Source organism: Podarcis erhardii, assembly GCF_964252035.2.
Source record: "Podarcis erhardii genome assembly, chromosome: 1".
Classification (NCBI taxonomy): Eukaryota; Metazoa; Chordata; class Lepidosauria; order Squamata; family Lacertidae; genus Podarcis; species Podarcis erhardii.
The window spans coordinates 58,090,363-58,103,265 of NC_138497.1; the positions used below are offsets into that span (position 1 = coordinate 58,090,363).

The 12,903-nt window shown below is 39.1% G+C and overlaps 1 protein-coding gene across 1 annotated transcript in view; it reads right to left on the reverse strand.

Moving 5' to 3' along the window:
- EHF (ETS homologous factor) overlaps positions 1–11,873 on the reverse strand; it is a 52,569-nt gene extending 40,696 nt beyond the window's left edge. The window contains exon 1 of the mRNA XM_081836162.1: positions 11,718–11,873. The gene's annotated coding sequence lies outside the window, so the exon portion shown is untranslated. The remainder of the gene's footprint in view (positions 1–11,717) is intronic.
- Between the last annotated feature and the right edge of the window lie 1,030 nt (positions 11,874–12,903).

Genomic DNA, 12,903 nt, shown 5'->3' on the forward strand with positions numbered 1-12,903 from the left:
ACCCCATTTTATCTTCACAATAACCCTGTGAGGGAGGTAAGGCTGAATTAATCCATCAGAGAAGAGGAGAATGGTGAGACCCATTGTAGCGTGGTAAAGGATATGTAACTAACTTGCCAAATGAAACCCCAAAGAGCGCAGATTTGCAATTACATACCACAGATTTTAAAAAGCCACAGGAACATGAGATGAAGCACAGATTGGCTGCTAGCTGCCCATCTGCAGGTCTTTTCCACCCATTGACACAGATGCCAGGGTGACATGGCTTCAGTTTGTTTATTCTGTATATAAGCATTCCTTGCTGTTGATATTTCAGTCAATATTCCCAGTCATTCAACAGAGAGTTGTTGGTGAGAAGGGGCCAAATCTGATGAACAAGTCTGAAGTTAGAATAAACAATTTAGAGGAGCAGACTGCATTGAAAAAGTGCTAAATTAAATATACTCAAAAACTGCATGCACACGCACACACACACATTCTATATTCTCCACAACCAAATGCATCCCCAAATAGGAAGGTAAATCCTACATTTACTAATCTATGTTTGTTATAATGTGGTCAGGAAGCTAGAATCAGAACAAGCTCCGGGTGATGAGGCAACAGATTGTCAAAGAGCCCCCTCAAGCTCCATTTTCCACACACACCTAGGACAGCAGTGGGGGGCCATTTTCCCCAAGCCATGTCTGCCCACCATCTGTTGTCAGGTAATTGACAGGTGGGAAGCGCCATCCACCTGTAAAAATCACCTGCTGGGGAGCTCTGGATTTGGTCTGCTGGGCTGAGAAGGCTCGCTAGAACATATGAATAAAGAAGAAAATGGAGAGTGGACTGGATTCAGCTTTTAGCTGAAGCCAGCACAAGAACTCTTGCTAATGCAATGGTGATTCTCCCTGTCTTCTGCCCCTGTGTGCCCCTCCAAACCCATTTTGGATGGTTGGAAGGACCCCCCCCCCCTAGAAAAGTGCCTTGGAGGGTGAGAGGAGAGTTTGTTCCAAAGAGCAAGCAGAAATGCTTGCACTTATAGAATGATCTCCTTGGTTCTATGTTAAATTCCACCCTGTGTTTTCTCTTAACATTACGTAACCACAGCCGGGACAATTGGCTTCCAGGGCAAAGTCTGTAGCCAATTATTCATAGCTACATACCTGCATTTTCCACAAATACATTTGTGCTCAAAGTGATTTACTGGGGGAAACGATTTACTGGAAATAAGCAGTCTACAATAATTGCACATGATTATAACGCACGGCAGAAGTTGTATTATCACTGCAGCATAACACAAAACAACTCAATAATTAGCAGTTCATTTAAAATGCAACAAAAAGTGAGCCTAAAGCTTACCAACAGGACAAGTGACAACAGTGAGCTTCACGTCCCAAGTAGATCCAAAGCAGGCCCTGCCAACTCCAGCAAAAAAAAGAATATTTATACCTAGACACAACAGGCCAGAGAAAAACACCAGCTCTCTCAGGAACGCTCCTAGGGCCAAAGGGTGGGGCAAGCCAGGAGGAAACAGCCACAGCCAGATGGCAAGCATGGAGTCAGTCGTTCTTTCCTCCTCCCTATGAGTACCAACACCTGTCTTTCCAAATACTAAGGTACTAGTGCTACTGGCAACTCTACGTACATTCAAATCCCAAGCTGGCAAAGCAGCAAAAAAGAAAGAAAAAAAGGCCAGGAAATGCCAGCAGCTGATCTAGACATCATATCCCTGATTCTTACTGTGTGTTTTATGTCAGAGATAACTGACCGCATTTACAAAGTGGAAGTGAAGAAAGCAGCGCTTCTGTCTGGGCTCCTGTCTGGGCTTCAGAAGGTGCCTGATTGTCAAAATGTACTCTATGCACATGAGACTGGAGCTTTTCAGTACATAGAACAAATTCTTCTAGGGTGGCAAGCTCTGTCTAGCATATGCTTCTGTAGACGTAGGGTTTGAGCCGTCTGCCATAAACCCACCTCTGATGTGCATTCATACTGCATGTGTTAAATGCCCCAAAGGCATGAGCCACATCTTTGCACTACAGTGGTACCCCGGGTTACAGACACTTCATGTTACAGACGCTTCAGGTTACAGACTCTGCTAACCCAGAAATAGTACCTCGGGTTAAGAACTTTGCTTCAGGATGAGAACAGAAATTGTGCTCCAGCGGTGCGGCGGCAGCAGGACGCCCCTTTAGTTAAAGTGGTGCTTCAGGTTAAGAACAGTTTCAGGTTAAGAACAGATCTCCGGAATGAATTAAGTACATAACCAGAGGTACCGCTGTATTGGCAAGATTCTCTTGGCCAAGCGGGATAGTAAATTATAACAAAATCCAGCCCCCAAAAAATTAAAAGATGGTCATACTGTTGGAAGGAAACTACTTCAGACTGGTGGTGAATTTTTGCATTCCAGTGAATGGTTAATGTAACAATGTCTCCCAACTACTGGGATATATATATTTGTTATATTTATATTTTTTGCTTCCCAAACAGAGTTCAGAGCGGTGTTTAACAGTAACCCTGTAAGATAAATTAAGTAGAAAGACAGTGGTTGTCCTCTGGGTTGGATAGCTTAAGCCCCACTGAATATGTACTGGATTGTAGCCTTAGTGATTTGACTGAGGCCACCCAGAGGGCTTCATAGCTGAACAGAGTTTTCCGTGTTACTATGCTGTTTCAGGTTACTGGTGAACAGAAGTGGTTTTGCATAAAACAAATTCCATCTTGCACCATTGCATCAAGATTCCTTATATGCAAGAGGGGGCTGGATGAGGCCACTGGACTGAAAGCCCCCTGCATTCCCCACTACACAATCTAATAAACTGGTGTATCTATTTTACCTGGAGTACAGAATTTTAGGAAACCTAGTTCTGAAAACTAGGGATTGCTAATAGATGCTGAGGATATCATCAAAGAACATCAGTCAACTCTAAAATCCACAGTGCAATTGCACTCTCCAGCTACTATACTTACTTTTAAACACTCAAATTATTTATTGGTTTATCTCAGAAATTATGCCTCATCAATTTGATTTGGGTCAAACTGGCCCTCAAGCTGACTTACAAGCAATAAAAGATACATAGATACATATAAAATAATTGAGAGTATGCATGTGTCAGTAGAGTATATGCTTGTAGCAAAATGAAAATATATTTACAATTCACCCAAAGGATGTGTTTCAAATTAATTGAAAAACTGTCAGCCTAGATTATTGGGGGAGGGAACTTCAGAACACTATTGCCACACTTAGAAAGACCCTGCCCCTTCATAAATACTTTGAGGGATGTTTTCACTATAGCTATGCCAAATAATACTAAATATTATAAATATTACAAAGGTTCATTCCTGTGAAGAAAGGTTCAAACATCTGAACTTTGCATTCAAATGCCAGGGAGATTGTGCTAATGTTTCCTGTCTCCATACAGTCAGATGCTTGTATTTCTCAAAGTTTTCTGAAGTTACACCACAAAGATGAACCAACAGAATTGTGAATCATTTATATGCAGTTGTGCAATAATAATTGTATGTTTTGGTCAAACCCATTACATTATAAAAAAAGAGACAATTATGTTGGGTACATAGGATTTTCTAACCACAACATCTTGGCTGATTTTTACACGGTCTTTAGATGACATGAGAGAGCAATTATACTGTATTATAAATTAGTCACTCGCCCAAACTCAGTTTTATATCAAAGCTGATTTAGGACTCATGCAAATTCAGGGTTGCATCTAACAACAAAAAGGTTTTAAATATAGCTGAATCACTTTAAGAATCATCATATTAATATTTCCTGGCTGGATCTTTGGCTAAGAACATAAGAAAGCAAAGGACACATAACTAGGAACCTGAGCATGTAGAACTGTTGTGAAAAGATTTGTTCTCTTCTGGAGAAGAAATTTTCCCAAACAGAGACTACCATATTTTCATTCCCCACCCCCATCTTTTCCTCTGCCTGCCGAGAAACCAGGTTAATTCAGTTACCAGCAAGTATTGTGGCCTTTCTCCTTTATTTCCCCAAGTCATTGTGACTCAGATAGCTTCTACTGCCCCACATCTCAGGGAATGAAAGGTATGCATTTTATTCAATCTTTTCCTACTCAGAACAGGACCAAAATGTTAGTTGCTAGTATTCACGCTGGTCTGTAGGAAGAAAGCCTCTGGAGAGTTCATCATCTTTCCTGTCCTGTGTTCTTTACTACAGTACAGATAAAGTACTAGCTAGAACCTTGCTCAAGTAACAAAAGTTGAGTATTTTCATTAGGATTTCCTTAATACTTACTAACTTCTTTCTATTTTAATTTGTTGGAAGCCACCCATAGTGGCTAGGGCAACCTAGTCAGATAGGTGAGTAATAATAATAATAATAATAATAATAATAATAATAATGTTATATGGAACATCACCACACCACCACTTTGCTCAGGATTTCAGAATGAGGCACTTGTTTTGAGCAATGTTCTCAGTAGTATGCATAAAAGTCAAGACAAAGTTTCAAGTGAAGCCCTAGATGGCTCCATGTAGCGCTTAGGCTGGAGACTATATTGATGACATCCAATGATGTCCACCTGCTTACACAATGGAAATCAATATGTGCAAATCGATTTCTGGTTACCCTTATCCCCCCTGTATGCCTTCACGGTCAGCTGCAGAGAGTCCTCCAGTACTCCAGAAGAAAAGAGAACAGAGAAGCTTTGCTAGATCTTACTCCAAAAGAGCGGGTCAGAGGTGTTTCAGCAGCAACCATCACCATAACTGTATATATGTGAAGTCGGCATCACTCGTTTTACTCCTTAATTCCTTTTCCTCCAAGAAGCTTGGAAGAAACCGCACAGCATTTTCTCCTTATCCCTTATAGTTCCTTTTGAGACTATATCTGATAGTTTTATAAACGTATAGTTGATAGACTTTGAAAGCTTCTTGATCTTTGAATTTAGAATTGCACTCCTGCCATCACATTAAAGTAGATCATTATCACCCGTCATCTGTTCCAAATGAGGAAATAAATGCATATTTATTTTAAATTAGGAATCCAGTAGTTGCATCCAATGGAAAATGGCTCTTTTTATATAAAACAGGATAGTTAATTGCTCCATTAGTTGACAAGCCATGTTTTCAACTACACTTCCTGTTTAATACACCTGTAACCTAAGCATGCTGCATTCTACATATAGTTTGGGGTTTAATTATGAAAGAATGTCACAACAATACAGTAGTAATATATTATAATACTAAAGAAGTCTGAATTACATTTGTCCAAGTTACATCACCTTTACCTAGATTCTGTTTACAGCTGTTCATTTTTATTTAACTATGTCTTTGCAGGACTACATCCAAATCATTTGTGTCTCATTCCAAAACATTTGGGCAATCAGAAGTTCTGGAAAATAGGTAGCTATCTGCATAGGACTGTAGTGACATGATAAAGTTAGATAAAGAAGATAAAGATAAAGAGGCTAGGAAGGTGATTTATCTTCTTTCTTCTTTGGCGATCACTCACAGCCGAGTAAGATTGTCTTCCATGAACATAGTCCAAGTCAGACTAAGTTGGTCAATGTAGCTCACTATTGTCTACACCAACCAGCAGAATCTCTTGGAGATTCAGACAGGAGTCTTTTCCAGCTCTACTAGACAGAATCTAAGACTTTCTGCATGAGCTCTACCACTGTACTGAGTTGTGACCCATCCCAACTATAAATTAATTTATTAGGAGGGAGCTCTGGGTAAATTGTTTTCTTATTCTGGTTCAGATAGTTGTGTACTATGGCTTTTAAATTAGAGTACCAGAGTTGAGCAGGAAATTTTCATTTCAGAGCAACATTACCCACTATATATAAAATATCCAACTTCTTGATACTGAAGTTGAAGCAAATGCTTCAGGAGACAGAGTCCACAGATGAGCAGAGTCTGATGTAGAACTTTATTCAGGACCGGCCCACCCATGAGGCAAAAGCAAGGCAACCGCCTCAGACAGCAGGGTCCACCAGGGCAGCAGATCCAGTTGTCGATCTTTCTTCCCCACTTGTTCCTGTTGTAGGTATTCCTTCACTGGCAAGAAAGGGGGTGCCATTTTGGAGTCCACTTGAGGTGCCAAAATGCCTTAGGTGGGCCCTAGCCTGTTTGCATAGGATTGCAGCTTTAATTGCATTTCTTCTACTCACACAACATGCCCTAGAAGACACATCAGCTCACAACTATCCAGTCTAGAAGAGGCCGTCACATTATTTTTCCTTTGCCCATCTTTGAAGGCACCTTGCAATTATATGTTTCCCATGGCTGAAACATTAACAGATGGTACTCTTCCACTTGAGAACATTATTGTGGTCTTTCAGATGCCACCCTCTTGCCTGCAGGATATCAAAGAGGAAAAATTCTAACCTCACCCAGACACAAATAAGTATTTGTACTAATGCTTTGAGGATGCGGACTGAGCCCATTTCATAGCTGCAGTCAAATGAGACAGATTTGCATAGGGAATGAAATGTGCGGCCCTTAATTTGGAATGGGGTATTTGGGATTTCACAAGCTAAAATGATGGTACAACTGACATTTTTTGAAATATTGATGCAGTCAAGCAAATATATCCAGACATGATTGAAGTCCATACAACAGAGATCTAAATTAGGTTATATCCAGATATGCAGGGAATGAACTATACTTTTTAAAGTATTATCTTCAGCAATGAAGCTGTTATTATCACTGTTGACATTTACTGTATGATGTCAACTTCTATGTATCTAATTTGCTTAATGCTGTTTACTTTGTGCCTTTAAAAGCTGACCAAATAACACAACTACTTGGAGTTATATATGCTTTCTGAGAACTAGAAATACAATTAACCTTACAATAACCTTTATTTATGTGTGCCTTGATCTAGGGACCTTTGTGGCTTTCCTTGTTCATTTAGAGAAGACAGCTAAATGTTTGCAAAGAAAAAATAACATTGAGCTGACCAGTCAATTGGAATTAATAGGGAAACTCACCTAGACATGTTTTTGTATATCCATCAGATCGCATGTGTTCACATCACAAATGAAAGCACTCATGGAAATTATCTAATTAATTCCCTAGTTTAAACATTTCTTTTTGAAAAATGGCCTAGCTAATTTTTTAGCTGTCAACTTTTAACCATTTCTTGAAATACTTTTCTACAATATAAGTTAAAAGCCCTTTTAAAAAAATGTAATGAAATGAAATCCAGCTTTCCAAGAGTTTTCCCTGACACAGCTGCTCTTTAGTACTTCAGGGATTTTATATCAAATGGCAATATTTCTTTATTGAAACTAGGCGTTATTGCTTGAAAGACAAAAAGTAGTGTTCCTTTCCGATATGGTATCTTAAGCACAACATATCTCAGAGTTCCTTAGTTCATGATGACATTTTCCTTTTAAAAAAGAAAAAGGTTTTTTTTTAACCATTACAATAAATCATTTTCCAATTAATTAATACAATTCACCTTCAAACCAAGGAAAGCAAAGGATATGGTTTAACATCACCATCAAAAAGAGATGAAAAATGTTCATTTCTCAACCAATTTGGTCTCAATCACATTATCTTTTGCTCATACTGTGTTATTGCTGTATCCAACAAAACTTTATAATGTTGAGGAGCAGATAGTTTCACCACCCCTCCACAGCCAGGGGGTTGGTGGCCATTCGCATATGATCCACATATCCTTCAAAACAATTCAAAATAATTATTGGTTTTATCAGTATTTCATATCCAGTAATGTAGCCCAAAATTTTCCTCCAACAACCTTGATTTTTTTCTATATCCTCTATATCCTGTACAAATAATCTGTACCACATCTCCAAAAATTGTCATGGGACAGCTTATATACCTGTTTCAGTTTATAGGGAATCAGGCACCACAGGTGAAGTCTTAAAATAGTTATGTTTCAAATTTATTGCTATGGCTACTTTACAAATTCTGTCCCCTGTCCACTGGTGCGCGCGCACACACACACGTTTGCAGAGGTCAACAGAGTAGTCAGCTGAATGCAGGAGACAAAACAAGCAGAAGCAAGCAGAGATATGGTCCCCAGAAAGAGTGGGAGCCATTTCTGCTGCTAAATTTACAGACCCCAGAAAATAGGTCAGAAAATAAGCTATATTTAATTTACAAGTGTATAAGTCTATTCAAGATTTATTCCACTATTATTTTTTGTGATAAAAATTATTTCAGAACTGTACACATTTTAGTGTAGTGCTAAGTTTCCTGCAATATTATCATTGGCAGGGCTTTTTTTCCAGCTGGAACTCACTGGAACTCAGTTCTGACACCTCAGGTGGGTGCCATTGCCATTATAAGAGAACAAGGGGTGAGTTCCAGCATCTCTTTTTCTAGAAAAACAGTTCTGATCATTTGGTATTATAATATCACAACATTTCTTTATTGAAATACGTGTGTGTTTTAAAAATGTATGTTAAAAGTGCCTCTTTGCAAGACATAATAGTGCCCTTTTGAATTCACCTCCTTTCCCTCATGAAAATTGATCCTTAAAAAATGCCCCATGCTTCGTGGCTTAGGCAGCTTAGTCCTCAATTGCCTCTACTCATGCTGCATTAAAACCTAGCTTTGTACAATTATGTCACATTTGTTTCCAAAGGTCTTAAGATCATGGCTGTACACAAGAGCAATCCTAAGAGTGCATACCAAAAAAATCCCCCTGAGATCACTTGGATTTACTTTATAGGTTGCAGCCTAAAGCCCTTTTAATTCACCCTATCCTCAAAAACAGACAAGCTGAGTTCACAACGCCTAGTGTTACATCTGGATATGGAAAAGCAAAACTCATGTTCTTGCTCAGCTATGAAGATGACTGAGTGGTCTCAAGTGTTGCTATCTCAACATAACTTAGCCTCCCTACCTGTAATACTTGGGAAATGGAGGAGAATTGCAATAACATAGTGCCAAACATATCAGAGGCGACTAAAAGCTTGCTAATTTGTGGCCTTCGTTCCAGGTTTTGATGAACCTGAGGATAAAGTAAATTCCAAAGCTGGGGAGCAGTTGCCAAGAAGACCTCTCTGCATACCCTCACTTGACAACCTCTGCACACACAAACACACACACACCCCCAGTGGCTTGGGAACGGCTTTTCCATGGTGTGAATTCGCAGTGCTTGAGCGAAAATTGCAATTATGCAGGCAGGGCAAATCATGTGGGCCTTTACCGCCCCATAAGCCCCTTTTCCCAGCAATTTCGGTTGCCGGGAGTGAGTGGGGTAGATTCCATAACAACCAGCTGATTGAAATGTATTTCTCCCTGCTGGAGACAAGTTAGATTTCATAGATGTCTCCCTAGACTCCAGTCTCTAGTTGTTCACAATCTGACTTTTAAACAAATACTATTAGAAAAGTCCACAGTGTTCTGATGATTATATTTTGTAGTAAAATGTTCCTATTTTCTGAGGAACATTGGAGGGTATGTTATGCTTATTTCCTCTAATGGTGCATGATCATTGGGCATATTGGGGAATTGTGTTTTCCAGGATTCATAGACCATATGTCACAGCAATTTTTCATACACAATGTGATCTCCTATTTCCTTATAATCCCTTTCTTTGCTTTTTCTTCACAGTACTCTATCAGTCTTCCTTTGTGATCAATTTAAGGCTTTGCGGGGAGTAACCATGTGTCTGTGCAATGCTACTTAACAAATGTGCCAACTTTATTATAAAGAAGGTTACTGGTTTTGTGCAGTTATGTTGAAATTCTAAACTAATTGACCATTTTCATTGAAAACAGTTTTTTCCTTTTTTTAAAAAAAAAAAAGACTGTTTATCCAAGTGAAAATAAAATGGGGGAACCAGTTACACTACCCTGAGATTGGAAGAAGGATGGGAAAAGAAAGAAAGAAAGAAAGAAAGAAAGAAAGAAAGAAAGAAAGAAAGAAAGAAAGAAAGAAAGAAGCCTGTGGTTTAGCTTGTAAACAGTGCCTTACAGTGCAATTCCGTGAATGTTTATTTGGAAGGTAAACTGTGTTCAGTAAAGCTTAAGCCTTTGTAGCTATGTTTAGGATTACAACCTTATTTATGTTTACTCCACCATCCTATTAATTAACTCAGATATTAACTTCACTATATTCAATAAGACTTACTTCTAGATTAGTGTTCACACATTCACAGCCAAATTTGCATTTGCAGCTGGTCAAAAGAACAAAAAAAGAATGGGAAATAGAACATCTTCTACCGGATAAAAAGGAGTGACTAACTGCTCCAGTTTTAATCTTTGTTTTCTGCTTTGTATCTGCACACATTGTGTTTTTGTGCTATTCAAAAAAAAAAAAAAAATGTATATCACAGCTGAAGCTATTTTACTCTTTTGCATTTATTTTCTATAACAAGATGCCTGCATGCCTTTCATTATACCACTTGACATAAAACACTTCTTAACCACCAGCACCACTGATAAGAATGCAACTGTGGTTAATAAAAAGAAGGGGTTAGGTTAAAATATTGGCCAGTTAGTTATATCTTAATTTTATGTACTCAGGTTTTCTCTTTGGTACACCAAACAGTGTATTCTAGATTAATCAAGCATTAAAAAAAACCTGCACGTATATGACTGAAGAGTTATTGAACAAGTTAAAGTGCCTTTTCAGCATATATAATATGTACCTCAATTTGTGCAGTTTGCCATTACAGAATTGCAAGTAGAAAAGAATATTTTAAATAGCACTACTGTCGTTGATTCATGGTTATTCAAACTAAATATCAATGAAAGCCAATGGAAAGGAACACACCAATACAGCCAGATGAAAATTCGGAAGATCATAACTTTGTTTATACGCTATTCTTATATTCAGAAACTCAAAGAATGTTAACCTATTACTATAAGAGCATGGATTCAACATGGTGGCCTACCACTGAAGAAGTGGAATTTGGCTTAAGAAATGATTAATAACTGACCAAGATCGTTGTGAAACCTTGTGTAAATTTGTTGTCGATCAACACAGCACAGGAGTGAAACAATTTCATGATACGAAATTATTAGTAGCCCTGGTTATAATGGCAATTGGGCGATAGGGAACAATCTGGAAACTGGACCCAGAAGCCCAATTGAAGCAGACCAGTGGTTTTGTGAGAACATTACAACATCTCCTTCACCAGACAGGCAATCAATATATTTGTGGATGATCAGCAACAATATTATATTCAACAGGCCTGATCACAATGTCCATACTTCAATGCTAACCCACAAATATAATTTGAAACACTTGAGAAATTAGGAGCAATTCAGTATACAGAAGCTGGCATGCCCACAATAGGGGTGCCAGGTATATACTTGAAAACATATAGAATTGTTTACATTTTATCCCTCTGAACATTAGCCTACTTTACCTTACTAAATCAGGGCTAATAGCACAATAATCATTGTAACTAAAGATATTAGTAGTAGCAGCAGCAGCAGCAGCACTAGTAGAACAACTTTAAACAAAAACAAAATGCCCACTGTCCTGCTGGTTGAGCCAATGAATCCTGCACGTCATTAGGATATTTTAAACCCATTTATTTTAATGGGATTGGAGCTGCCCGTGCGTAGCCAAAATCTCTTAATGAGAGCTTTTCAACACCCTTTGATCAAAACATTTTAGTTGCGTTTTTCAAGGCAAGGGTTGGAACATCATCGTTATGCCAGAGATTAGTTCATACTTGTGTACCTCTAGATTTTATCCCTAGTGGCAGAGTTTTTTGTTTAAAAGGAGCTGAGCAGCACGCCGTTCAAAGCCCTTACCTCATTTAGCTGCTGGTTCTGTTGGGGAAATCCTTTAGCTGCAGCAGCGAAAAGACTGATCAGATGTTATGCCAGATGTTAGGTACACATAGGTGGCAGGCTATCACTTCAAAAAACCTCGCAGTAGTGAAGGCAGATGCTTGTGATATGAATTTTAAAACATATTTTAGAATGTTTAGCTGGCCAATTGTGGAATTCCTTAGGTCACTTCCTGTTATTCTGATTGGATCGTCTAAAATAAAACTTTAAAAAACCCTACAGGGATTGCAAACATTTGCATACAGCCAGCCAACTCACACCTTCCCGCACAAACAAAACAAGTCTAACCAGGTTACACTTCTGTCCCAAGAACAAAAGAGAAAGAGCCCTGTTAATGGATGAGGCATTGGTTTCGTGTGTGTGTGTGTGTGTGTGTGTGTGTGTGTGTGTTTAAGACGATCCCATTTATTTTATTTTATCTTTGCTAAGGACAAGTTATTTCAGGCAGTTAATATAACCTGAAGAAAGAAAAGCAAACTCCAGAAAAGTGGCCATCATTTCTGACAGCTCAAACCGGCTTGGGGGTGGGTGGGGGAAATAACCAGAAAACGAACAGTATGGAATAGATTTGCATTAACTGCAAGCTCAAGCAAATGTTCCAGCACTGAAGGATTATCTTTCTCCTCCCTGGTGTTCACTTACCTTCATTGAACTAAGTCATATATTAGAGAGTTTGTCTCTGTGCCTTTCCTTTCCCCATATTATTTTTGTGTGTGCACACCACAAAGGCACGGTAGAAAACAGAACAAAACAAAAACTTGGCACAAACTGAAAACTGCATACCTGCACAAGGAGTGACTGTGGATGTGGCAATCAATGCACAAAGGGGCAGCCAAAGTGTCAGACTTGTGTCGGTGTCCATGGTGCTTTTCATTTTCTACCCAGCCTCTGAGAGCCAGTGTGGTGTAGTGGTTAAGAGTGGTAGTCTCGTAATCTGGGGAACCGGGTTCGCGTCTCCGCTCCTCCACATGCAGCTGCTGGGTGACCTTGGGCTAGTCACACTTCTCTGAAGTCTCTCAGTCCAACTCACCTCACAGAGTGTTTGTTGTGGGGGAGGAAGGGAAAGGAGAATGTTAGCCGCTTTGAGACTCCTGAAGGGGAGTGAAAGGCGGGATATCAAATCCAAACTCTGCTATCTGCTCAGAAC